Source organism: Macrobrachium rosenbergii, chromosome 51, assembly GCF_040412425.1.
Source record: "Macrobrachium rosenbergii isolate ZJJX-2024 chromosome 51, ASM4041242v1, whole genome shotgun sequence".
Classification (NCBI taxonomy): domain Eukaryota; kingdom Metazoa; phylum Arthropoda; class Malacostraca; order Decapoda; family Palaemonidae; genus Macrobrachium; species Macrobrachium rosenbergii.
Genome location: NC_089791.1, coordinates 72,197,125 through 72,209,586, shown reverse-complemented (window position 1 = coordinate 72,209,586; position 12,462 = coordinate 72,197,125). Strand labels below are relative to the sequence as shown.

The 12,462-nt window shown below is 43.6% G+C and overlaps 1 long non-coding RNA gene across 1 annotated transcript in view; it reads left to right on the top strand.

Annotated features, from left to right (window-relative positions):
- LOC136833483 (uncharacterized) overlaps positions 1–2,984 on the top strand; it is a 13,588-nt gene extending 10,604 nt beyond the window's left edge. The window contains exon 3 of the long non-coding RNA XR_010851483.1: positions 1–2,984. This exon is cut by the window's left edge and continues 2,140 nt beyond it. This is a non-coding gene — a long non-coding RNA (uncharacterized lncRNA).
- Positions 2,985–12,462: the final 9,478 nt, after the last annotated feature.

The following is a 12,462-nucleotide window of genomic DNA, read 5'->3' as shown; positions in this document are numbered from 1 at the left end:
TGAGACTGTTTGTTTTATAGTAATTATTAAAAACTGATTAGTCCCAAGACCGGGATTGACTCGTGGCAAAGAAGCTATGTCACAGCAAAAGCTTCAGAACTTAGATTATCTGGTTAACACTCGACGTAAAGTAGCTGATCTGGCACTTGGGATGATTTAGTTGTTACAAACGACACAGGTGCTTCAGTCAGTGACGCAGACCAAACTGAGAGAGGGAGATATTGGGTTACGAACTTACGACGCTCTAGTTACCCGGTAATTTCACAGGAGTGATCTCTAGCCTACAACAAATTTCATTTCCTTATGGAAAATGATTATGTACACTTCATTTCATTCGTTACATAACAGATGTTTGTGTTATTATCAGCGATGTTTTTTTTGTGAACAAAAACACAGACACAAGCGCGTTGCATTGTTATATAGAGTCACTACAATTTGAACAGCTCTTCGCCCATTATGTGACGACTTTCAACGGGAAGAAGAAAATCTACTGAGAAATTGTTTCCTTTAGAAAAAGGATTTCATTCCCTGTTACCCGGAACATCCCTGGTGATTCTCTACTCTTCGTAGAGAATCACTGCAAGACAAAGTATCCTAACCTGTCAACTATTAATCGCCCTCCAAGAGAAGAAAAAGGTGTGGGACAACGGGGTTTATGTTGCTATGGTCGGTACTGTCATACAGAATCGAACGTAAATGGAAATGCATTTACCGCTTTCAATTAAAAATCAAGTACAGGCAATACTCAAAAGAACAATAACATTAAATGGCGTACTTTTTCACTTTGAGACAGAAAATAATAAAACATTGGCTGAAAAATATAGAGGCTAAGACGAGTGAGTAATTGTTACAGTGAATTCGAGAGCTCACACCATCCAAGGCTACACTTGTACAAGAGTGACAACTAAAATGAGTCCAGCAGTTGGAGGCGAGGATATTATTTATATGTTATGTATACCTTAGTTTTACCAGACCACTGAGCTGATTAACAGCTCTCCTAGGGCTGGCCCGAAGGATTAGACTTATTTTACGTGGCTAAGAACCAATTGGTTACTTAGCAACGGGACCTACAGCTTATTGTGGAATCCGAACCACATTATAGCGAGAAATGAATTGATATAAAAGGTTTTATATAAAGAGAAGTCTGAATATCTTACATTCTGACAGAGCAACGGCATTCCTAGGAAATGAGCAATAGGGTTTTCAGTAAATTCTGTTAAAAAGAGTAAGAGCCCATTCTACTGACCATAAGAAAACACTGCGTATAAAGGCACACAAGCCTCAAATTCAAGGACGAAATGCAGTTTCCCAGGCAAAAGATTCCAGATTTAACGGGTATGCCAGATATGTCTTTCATACAACCATTACTAATGCTACAGATTCAAGGCAGGCTTGTCATTTTTACGTCTTTGCTCATATTAATGGGAAATGTATATGAATGATCAACGAAATTCTTAATAGAAGGTTGTTAAAAAATGAGGAATGTAGTTTTTCTCAAACTTTTGAATTCTAGTAAAGTTTGCCCAAGCCACTTAAAGAATGATACTCAGTTGTACTTTTAAATCTTGAGCCAATACTGATAAAGAAATGTGAGCGAAGGCTGAAAAGTAATGGGAAAAAATATTTGTACAGAGTAACATTATCAGCACATGAATGGTAATGAAGAGAGGAAAATGTTACTGTACGCAAGAAAACAGGCTGTTGGGGAGCATTACCACAAATAGGAAAAGTGGCACATATGAATGAGATGAAGGTCAAATCACTTTGCAAAGGGAAAGAAGGAAACCATAAAAAGGTAACTTACACATCATCACATTTTTGGAAGACCCTACGAAACATACTAGATATGAAGCATGGCAACGCAAATTCTTTCGAAGTTACGTGGTGGATCCACCTAACTGAATCGACACTACTAACGGCAAATAAGCTGTAACTATTCTAAATGGTTCAGGGAAATCAATTCTAAATAGTTTCAAAGGCTCTGGTTAAGAAGAAATACTAGTTACTGGATAGTACTGTGAAGGTATCGGATAGTTTCTGGATTCAGAAAATGATGGGAAGAACACGACAAATATCATTCACCAGTTTACCAGTAAAGCATATCGGTAAGCCCACAATCTTTTTATTCTTTAGGAAGTCGTGTACTGTACACTGTTGACTAGGATGACAGGAGGTACAGGGCAGGTTCTGGCTGAAATGGAAGGGCAGTAGTAAATGATTTGCTTCTAGATGGGGAGGTAAGGGTTAAAATTTTATGACTTTCTCCAGAATAAATGCTAATTAAAACCACAAGATTAAGCAAAGTAAAGTTGTATTTGTAAAAATATCTGAAGATGGCTCTCAATAAGGGCTAACAATGGGCAATGAAATCAGTATTTTACTTGGTTTTGCCAAGTCATGCGTTCAGAACACCAATCTTCCGTACTGTTAGCATGGCAAATCATTGTGTGGTTTCCTTTTCCAGAATTTTTTGTTTGTTTGTTTGTTTGTTACCACCATCTGTCATGTTATACACCCTGGACACTGCAGCATCTCTACTGCTGTATCAGCAAAATTTACATATTTCTATCAGAGGCAGACCTCATATCGATTAATGAAATATCTTGGGGTGTATGCAACCTCACATTTCATCTCAATGATTTTACCGGAAGCGTGTGTTCATCTTACTACAAATTAATTCTTTTCTCCGACTTTATCTGCCCAAGTTTTCTTCTTCTAATTGTTCCATCACTGTCTCATCTACCATACTCTGAATTTCAGCAATTTTGGCTCTCGATCAGCAATCTCATTATTTTATATCTCAGTTTCATTCCCTTTTCTCATGACGCTCATTGATGCTATCTAAGAATACTCACTTCTTATGATACTTCACTGACAATCGGGACAATTTAGAGCGCCAGCCATTATGTTCATATTTTCCAGCAAGTCTTTTTTCCATGCGCAACATAAACCAGTCAAAAAAAAATAAATAGATAAAAAAACAATATCAACTCACATATTTCTGTTTTTCGTAGGTGCGCGCGGGCGCGCATGCATGTGCACCAGAGAGAGAGAGAGAGAGAGAGAGAGAGAGAGAGAGAGAGAGAGAGAGAGAGAGAGATTTCAATGTAATTTGCGTGTCATTTACTAGTAAAGGTATCTCTAAGTAAAACATTTTATTATGAATAAAGCGATACTTCAAATTTCTGATTGACAAAAGCCCACAAGATCTTAGTCTTAGCCAAAGCACATTCAAAATATGTTTAAATTCCTAGATGCATAGAAAATTTTACTATTGATATCCCTTATAGATAAACAAAATGCGCCCTTTCAAGGATAATCGTCATATACGTCAACACCTGTTATGTAGGATAGCCTAAACCTGCCAACTATAGCTCACAGTTAATACAATGTATCCTTCAAAATACTATTTATATATATAAGAAAGATCTCTCGTGATGTGAGGGCGTTTACTGTCAGAAATGATCTATACTGTAGAGGTACATAAACGTCATCAGAAGCCAGGCAAGACTAAAAGTAGACCAGCATCGAACTGGGTTAGAGTTGGTAGTTGTTAGATAAGCTACAGCTGGCCGCTTGCTATAATGGGCTCACCCTCCTACGCCTAACGTCGTCCGAACAGCACCAGTCACGTTCATAATTTGATAATTGTGAAAAACACTTGGCTGTAAAGACGATGTCTTGGTGGAGAAAATGATCAGTCTTGCAAAAAAGTCAGATTGGAGATAGTTTAATTCAAAACATTCCCGTTAGAACTTACTCGTTTACATAGTAGTATAGTTAGAAACATGAAAATTCAATTGTTAGGACTAAATGTCATAACTTACAGGTGAACCAACGAAGGGACCCCCAACAATCACTTTACAGCGTTGACATATCTCCGTTTCTCGAGGGTAACTCGTGGATTGTGGATAGACTACCCTTTCCTTCCTAAGACCTTAACCTGTTATAATCCTATTTGGGGTTTCCTGGTTTTGTTTCTCTTGTAAACAACGGCGAGACCGCGGGTACGAAAATTTTGCAGGTGACCTGAGGTCAAACTATTTCTCTACACAAAACAGGACAGGTACATACAGAAAACATAATGATTAACAATAACTGGTTGGACATAAAATACTCTGTCACATATATGTGGTACAAGGGCAAATGAACGGATAATAATTATACAGTTAACAATAATGATAATAAGACAGCGTTCGTCCGACCTTCGGTCGCATGTGAAGGCACTGCAGAAAACAGGATGTTCATGATAAAAAACCCGTTGAGCGGGGACTTTACAAGGCGATGGTGAGGAAGAAACAATTTTCGTTTTGGGTCAGTAGCCTTGGATTAATCCACTCCATTAAACAACTTCTAGGTCAACAATGGGTATCTCCCCAAAACGAAGCATCAGCCCTCAACATTTCTCCTAGGAAAACTATAGCATAAAATAATGAAAATTAATAAATACTATACTTATATTTAAAAATAAAAGAAATCTGCCAGAGAGAGAGAGAGAGCATTTCCAATGCACAGAGATTAATCTTCAAATTACATTTGTGCAATCGTTAAACAACCTCGACAATACTTAATGTAAGAAAAAAGAAAAAACCAGAGGCGAAAGAAAAACTTTACTGATTAAAAGAAGACAAATGAGCCTAATAATTACTGAATGCGATGTGAAAAAACACAGTCCAAAATTATTTATTTGCATTTAAAGGAGGGAGAATCAGTCATCTGGCGATAGTTAATATTTAAATTTTATTTAATTTATGCTCACATATCTTCATTTATGATAATTACGTTTCTAAAAGAAGAAACGTTATTATCATAAATGAAGATATGTGAGCATAAATTAAATAAAATTTAAATATTAACCATCGCCAGATGACTGATTCTCCCTCCTTTAAATGGTCGACTACTACAGGAGATTCATCCCGGGGATCGTGCACACCATGGCCCCCCTGACGGAGATCCTCAAGGGCCGTCCGAAGACCTTAGAGTGGGGCCCCGACCAGCAAAGGGCCTTCTCCCTGACGAAGGCCGCCCTCGCCAAGGCAACAGCTTTGTCCCACCAGGACCCCAGCGCTTCCCTCCAGCTGACAATGGACGCCAGCAACATCGTCTGTGGGGCCATCCTGGAACAAGTCGTCAATGGAGCCCATCACCTTCTTCTTGCAGAAAACCCAGCCCCACCGAGTCCCGCTACAGCACCTTCGACAGGGAACTCTTCGCGGTGTACCAGGCAGTATGCCACTTCAAGTTCCTCCTGGAGGGTACGCCCTTCACCGTTTGGACGGACCACCAGCAGCTGGTCCACGCCTTCACGAAGCTGGGAGATGCATGGTCCTCCAGGCAGCAGCGGCACCTTGCGGAGTTCACCTGCACCATCAAGTACCTCCCCGGCAAGAAGAGCCCACTAGCCGACGCCCGCTCGAGGATCGAAATCAACACAGTGCAGCTCGAGATCGACTACGAGGACCTCGCCTGCAAACAAGCCGCCGACCCAGACTCCAACTTACTGCACTGCCATCACATTGCTGAAGTGGAAGGACGTGCCCCTCGGCCCTGGAGGGCCAACACTGCTGAGCAACGTAAGCACTGGCCACCCCCGCCCACTGGTACCCGCCCCCCGTCGTCAGCTGGTCTTTGACGTCATCCACGGACTGTCCCACCCCTCCGGAAGAACGACGGCCAGGCTACTGGCAGAGAAGTTCGTCTGGCACGGCATATGGAAGGACACAACAGCCTGAGCAAGGCAGTGCATACAGTGCCAGGCCAGCAAAGTAGGGCAGCACACCGAATCTGGGGTGGGCGATTTTCCCCAGCTGGGGAGATGCTTCGGGCACATCCACATCAACGCAGTAGATCCTCTTCCCCCATCAGGAGGAGCAAGATACCTTCTAACAGTCGTCGACCGCTCCACCAGGTGACCCAAAGCTACGCCCATGGAAGAAGCCACCTCCAGTGCATACGCAGAGGCCCTCCTCTCCAGCTGGATCAGCCGGTTCGGTGTCCCAGACCATATAACTATGGACAGGGGCCCCGCTTCCCTGTCTGAGCTATGGACCGCCCTGGCACGCCTGCTGGGAACCACTCACCACAGCACCAACGCCTACAACCCCGCAGCCAGTGGAATGGTGGAAAGATTCCACAGGTCCCTGAAGGCGCCCTTCATGACTCGTTGCACCTCCGAGAATTGGAAGTACCAGGTGCCCTGGGTCCTTCTCGGGCTGAGGACCTCCCCCAAAGCCAACGGCGACCCGTCTGCAGCAGAAAAGGTCTTCCAGGAGACCCTGGTAGTCCCGGGGAACTCATCACTTAACAATGCAGAGGCTCCACAACAGGGTTGGGAAGTTCGCCCCTGCTGGCGGACATATACCAACAGGACGTCCCCCTTCACGCCTCCTGGTCTGTCCTCTGCCCCCACGTCTTCGTCAGGGATGATACCGTACATCCATCCTTAACCAGTCCCTACAGGGGGGCCTGTCCTCGTGCTTGAGAGGAACAAGAGGGCATTCCAGGTAGCCATCCATGGGAAGGAAGACTGGGTATCGATAGACCGCCTCAAGCCCGCATTTCTGGAGGGAGACGTCGGGGGCACTTCCCAAAGCTCCCCGCAGGAGATGGCACCCCCCAAGCCCACCTCATCCGCAAGAAAACCTCGTGGGTGCCCCCAGAAGGTCCCAGGACCAGGCAGGAAGGCAACCCAACACACCCATCCACGGGGCACCGAAGAAGATGAACACCACCCCCAGCTGGCATCGAGAAGGCGGGCCCCCCTCCGCTGCCCCAGCAGATACCTGCTTTGATCAGACGTTACCTATGTCTTGGGGGGGGGAGTATTGTAAAGCCCCCGCTCAACGGGTTATCTATGATGAACATCCCGTTTTCTGCGGTGCCTTCACATGCGACCTAGGGTCGAACGAACGCTATCTTATTATCATTATTGTGAATTGTATATTTATTATCTGTTCATTTGCCCTTGTACCACGTTTATGTGACAGAGTATTTTTATGTCCAACCAGTTATTGTTAATCATTATGTTTTCTGCATGTACCTGTCCTGTTTTGTGTAGAGAAATAGTTTGACCTCAGGTCACCTGTAAAATTTTTGTACCCACGGTCTCTGCGTATACTCAGACGTCCGCACGCCGCTTTACATGCGGGTCGCTTCATCAGTAAACCAGCAGTACTTGTCTTCCCGCTCATTATTTCGCACCTCTCACAGCCTTAGGGTAAACACAGATGTGGCAGAACGTGGGGAAAGGCCGGTCACATTGTCTTAATATTTTCATATGCTATTTCTAATAATATTATTATCATAAAGCTACCATCAATTATAAAGAGATGTGTTTCTTAAATAAAGCACTTTTTTTAAGAATCGAAAGGGAGGCTTCAATAGCCTTATTTGCACAATGAGGAAAGTAGATTTGGCATCGCTCTTTTACCCTCCCGGGACCCTTATTTGACCAAATACGCTAGGGAGACTTTTTTTATATAAATAGCTGTGAGCTTTGTCGGTGGATTACGAAGATCCCGGAGTAAAAATCAGAAATTCTGAAAATTGTTTGTTTCTATTTTCTCTCCAAGTTACTAGATGTTTGCCCAGCATATATGTAAATGTCGCGAAAACATCCATGGGGATCATATAACCTTTACAAAATGTAATACATATACCATAACCTGTCATGTACAAGTATGATTATTTAATACTGCGGCACTTTACGAAATATATGGTTCGGATCCTGCTTCTTTTTTGTAGTCCATATATCCCTTAGTTTGAGAAATCTTTTTACAATATGAAAAGAAGAACCAATTATGATAAGTAAAAAATAAAACTGCAAGAAAATTCCTTGTTTTATGTAGGTTTTTATGTATTTTGTCTAAATCATTATGAAATATTTCATTATGTTTAGACATGGACAGTCCTACCAATCATGTTAATAGAGCATCATCTGTATAAAGAGCTGTTATTTTACGCAAATAAAACATAAGTGGGTGAAGTTTAGTATATCTAATATTGTCAGACTATCATCTGTTTAAAGATCTTTCTGTTGAAAGAAAGAATGTTATTTTAAGTTGGCAAATAAGATATAATTATAAAAATATCACATAATTTATAACTTCCTTCTTAAACTTAATATATACGTATCGCCATGCTGGAACAGCCAAATGTTAAGTAGACTAGTTTGGATGCACAATAACTTTTAAATCTCACATATGCCAATTTTCTTTTTAATACCATCAAAAATGTCAAACTGAAATAGAATATTTTAATTCAGATATATCTCATAGGGAAATTGGGAATATTTTTTTTACAAATGATTGGTTTAGTGAAGTCACATATGGTAACTGGTAACGTGTGGACGGAGTTATCGACTCTTTTGGCGGGTTGTAACTAAATATCAAGATGTGAGTAGCATCTATGTACCGAAACTTGACTAGAGTAACCACTTTTGTTGAATATATGGAAAAAACAATTTACTGTTCTAATTTCATCATGATCGGAAGGATCTATTGATGTATCTTATGATGTTTTTCTTTAAATATATTCAGAAGCATTTATTGAAGTTTTATTAATAATTTTGTTTCCACTGCAATGGAATTTTTTAGTTCTACTTCTTATTCGCTATCAGTATTATCTACCAATTATTACTGATGTAAATTATCTATGGAAAAACATTAATTTTGTTTTCCTGGTTTACCTCATCATAATGAGTATAATCTCAAGTAGCGAATAACTAATGATTAAGGCACACATTTGCAATTCAAGGACGCGCACGTCTTAACTGACGAAAATTTGCTAATTACGACGCCATTACGATGTAATTACGACCAAATCACCATGAATCACTACCGTGTCGCCAAATTTGGTAACGTGCACCAAGTGATGGAGGATGTTTTCAGCTGTTTAAAACATACGCAGTCTGACCACATCAACTGTCATTTGTTGTCATGTCATTGCGCACTTTGCAACACTGACGCAATGGTGTCTCCATCTTTCGTACTTAGATTGCGCAAATCATAACTCGCAATGGCAACACGTGCCACCCATTAGGTCGAATATGAAGGCACCGCAGAAAACGGGATGTTCATTACAGGGAACGCATTGAGCGGGGACTTTACAATACTCCCCCTCCCAAGACGTAGGTAATGTCTGATCAAAGCAAATATCTGCTGGGGCTATGGAGGGGGCCCCGCTTTCTCGATGTCAATTGGAGGGGGTGGTCACCTTCCTCAGCGCCCTCTGGAGCGGTGTGTTGGGGTGCCTCCCCGTCTGGTTTCGGGGTTTTCAGGGGACGCCCACAACATTTTCCTACACATGGGGCTAGCCGGGGGGTTGCTATATCCTGCAGGAAGCTTTGGGAACCGCCCCCGACATCCCCCTCCAGGAATGCGGGCTTGAGGCAGTCTATCGATATCCAGTCTTCCCTTCTGTGGACTGCTACCCAGAATGCCTTTTTGTCCCTTTCGAGCACAAGGAAAGATCCTCTGTAGGGCCTGGTTAAGGGCGGCTGCAAGGTGTCATCCCTGACAAAGATGTGGGTGGAGGAGGACAGACCGGGAGGCATGAAGGGGGACGTCCTGTCAGTGTATGTTCTCTGGCAGGGGGCGAACTTCCCAACCCTGTCACGGAGCCTCTGCGTTGCTATGTCGTCCCTGTCTTCTGCGACGAGTTCCCCTGGGACTACCAGGGTCTCCCTGTAGACTTTTTCTGCTGAGGAGGGGTCGCCGTTGGCTCTGGGGGCGGTTCTCAGTCCGAGGAGGACCCAGGGCACCTGGTACTTCCAATTCTCGGAGGTGCAACGAGCCATGAGGGACGCCTTCAGGGACCTGTGGAACCTTTCCACCATTCCGTTGGCTACGGGGTTGCAGGTGGTGGTGCTGTGATGAGTGGTTCCCAGCAGGCGTGCCAGGGCGGTTCACAGCTCGGATAGGAAAGAGGGACCTCTGTCTGTCGTTATGTGGTCCGGGACACTGAACCGGCTGATCCAGCTGGAGAGGAGGGCTTCTGCGCATGGACTGGAGGTGGCTTCTTCTATGGGCATAGCTTCGGGCCACCTGGTGGAGCAGTCAATGACTGTTAGAAGGTATCTTGCTCCCCCTGATGGGGAAGAGGACCCACCACGTTGCTGTGGATGTGCCCGAAATGTCTCTTCGGCTGGGGAAACTCGCCCACCCCAGACTTGGTGTGCTGCCCTACTTTGCCGGCCTGACACTGCATGCATTGTCTTGCCCAGGCTGTCGTGTCCTTTTGTATGCTGTGTCAGACGAACTTCTCCGTCAGAGACCCCAGCCTAAAGCACAGCTGACACGTCGCTGATGTGGGAGGACGTGCCCCTCAGCCCTGGAGGGTCAACACTGCTGAGCAACGTGAGCACTTGCCGCCCCCGCCCCCGCTCCCGCTCCCTGGTGCCCACCTCCCGATGTCGGCTGGTCTTCGACGTCATCCACGGCCTATCCCACCCCTCTGGAAGGACGACGACCCACCCGCCAACAAACCCTTCGCCACCTCCCTACTTCACGCCGTTCCCGAGTTCTCAGTAGATGTGCGACCCTCCGAGATGACCCACCCCACCACAGGAACCCAGGACGCCTCCTCCAAGCAGCCTGCCGCCGCCCCCGAACTAGTACTGGACGACCTGACCAAAGAAGGAGCGACGTCACCCTCCAACCCGCTGCCATCCTCTTCGAGTTCCTGCTGGCCAGCGCCGCCCTTCAGCCTGCCGCCTGCCCAAAGCCCAAGCCCTTTGCGCCCATTCCAGTTGTCAGCAAGACGATTTCCGCATCGGGGCCTTGCTTTGTGGCGGGGGGGGGAGTACTGTAAGAGACCGCATTACGGTCTTTCTAGCGCACGTGTGTGTGCGTCATCCATCAGAGGAAACAAGACAAAAGCGAGACAAAGCATCCCGTTTTCTCTCTCGCAACTTCTACCATACGATGTTTCTGTCTGTTTCTCCCTAACGCAACTTCTACCATACGATGTTTCTGTCTTATTTTGTTTCTACATATATTAATACTATACATAATATAAAATAAAATAAAAATCTTCACTTCAAAAGTTTGCCTTCTGATTTCCCCATAGAAATTAGCCGCAAATTAAATATCAGTCGGACAACAGTATTCAGGTGGATCAAACGGTTCAACGAAGAAGAGAACCTCCAGAATCAGCCTAGAAAGGTCGACCTCGATGCACTACTAGAGAGCAGGATGAACAGATCGTTGCTAAAGTTATCTCACAGCCTATAACAACTGCTGCGAAAGTGAATCAGGAATTAGGTCTTCAAATCTCTAATGTTACGGTGAGAAGGAGATTACACAACCAAGGAATTCATCACCGCAGACCGGCAATCAAACCCTCCTTGTCTCAAAATCACCAAGAGCAACGAGTAGCTTTCGCTCTTCAGTATCTACCGTTTGAGTCAGGATTCTGGGATAACGTTATATGGTGTGATGAGAAGACTTTTGCTAGCGACGATCATGGTATACTCCACTGCTGGCCAAAGTTTTCACCCTAATAACACAAAGTAAGTAACATTAATACCAATAGTTTTCATGTAGGCTTAGGCCTATGTGTAACATGAACTTTTTTACTATATTGATTAAATAACTGCAAGGTAAGTAATTAATACCAATAGTTTTTCATGTTTTAGGCCTATGTAACATGAACGTTCCTTACTACACTGATTAAATACCAACAAGCTCCTTAAAATATAATTTTTCTTTTTTTGCTTTCAGGATAACATTTCAAGCCTATTGAATTCTAACGAATTACCTATCGAGAGTGAAAAACAATCTCAATATCAATGTAAATTCCTTGTTGCTCATTTTTATTAATAGACTATTGGTGATATTCAGCCGTTGATATTTTCTTCGTTTACTTGCGATAACATTTTTTTGTGTATCTCAATCTCTAGGTTCAATAAAGAAAATATTCAACCGTCGCAGCAAAAGTGGAAGAATTTCTGCAGGATTATGGGGATGGATGGCTGCGTGTGGACCAGGGGAACTGATTCCCATCGACGAGCGTTTAACCGGACAGCAATATGTAGAAATTCTGGATGAAGTCTGATCCCATCAGTGAGGAAACTTCTACTACCGGGTCATTTGCCAGTCTATCTTGTAATGGACAACTCTTCTGTTCATAACTCGAAAGTGGTCAGTCTTTGCTGAACAGAACAATGTTATACGTATAGACTGGCCAGCTAAATCTCCCTGACCTCAATCTGATAGAAAATCTTTGGGGACAAATGGTAAGGGAATGGGATACTGGGACAATAAAACCAAACCTGCACTGATCAAACACTGCCTATCTGTGTGGAGTCATTAAGACCGAAAAGAGGGATGAATAATTATTGTCAAAGGTCAGTAGATTCAATGCCAAATAGACTAAGAGCTGTGATTGACAATGATGGAGGTCATACTAAATATTAGACTAATTTTTGTTATTCATATTTATGTCATAGGTTAATAATGTATT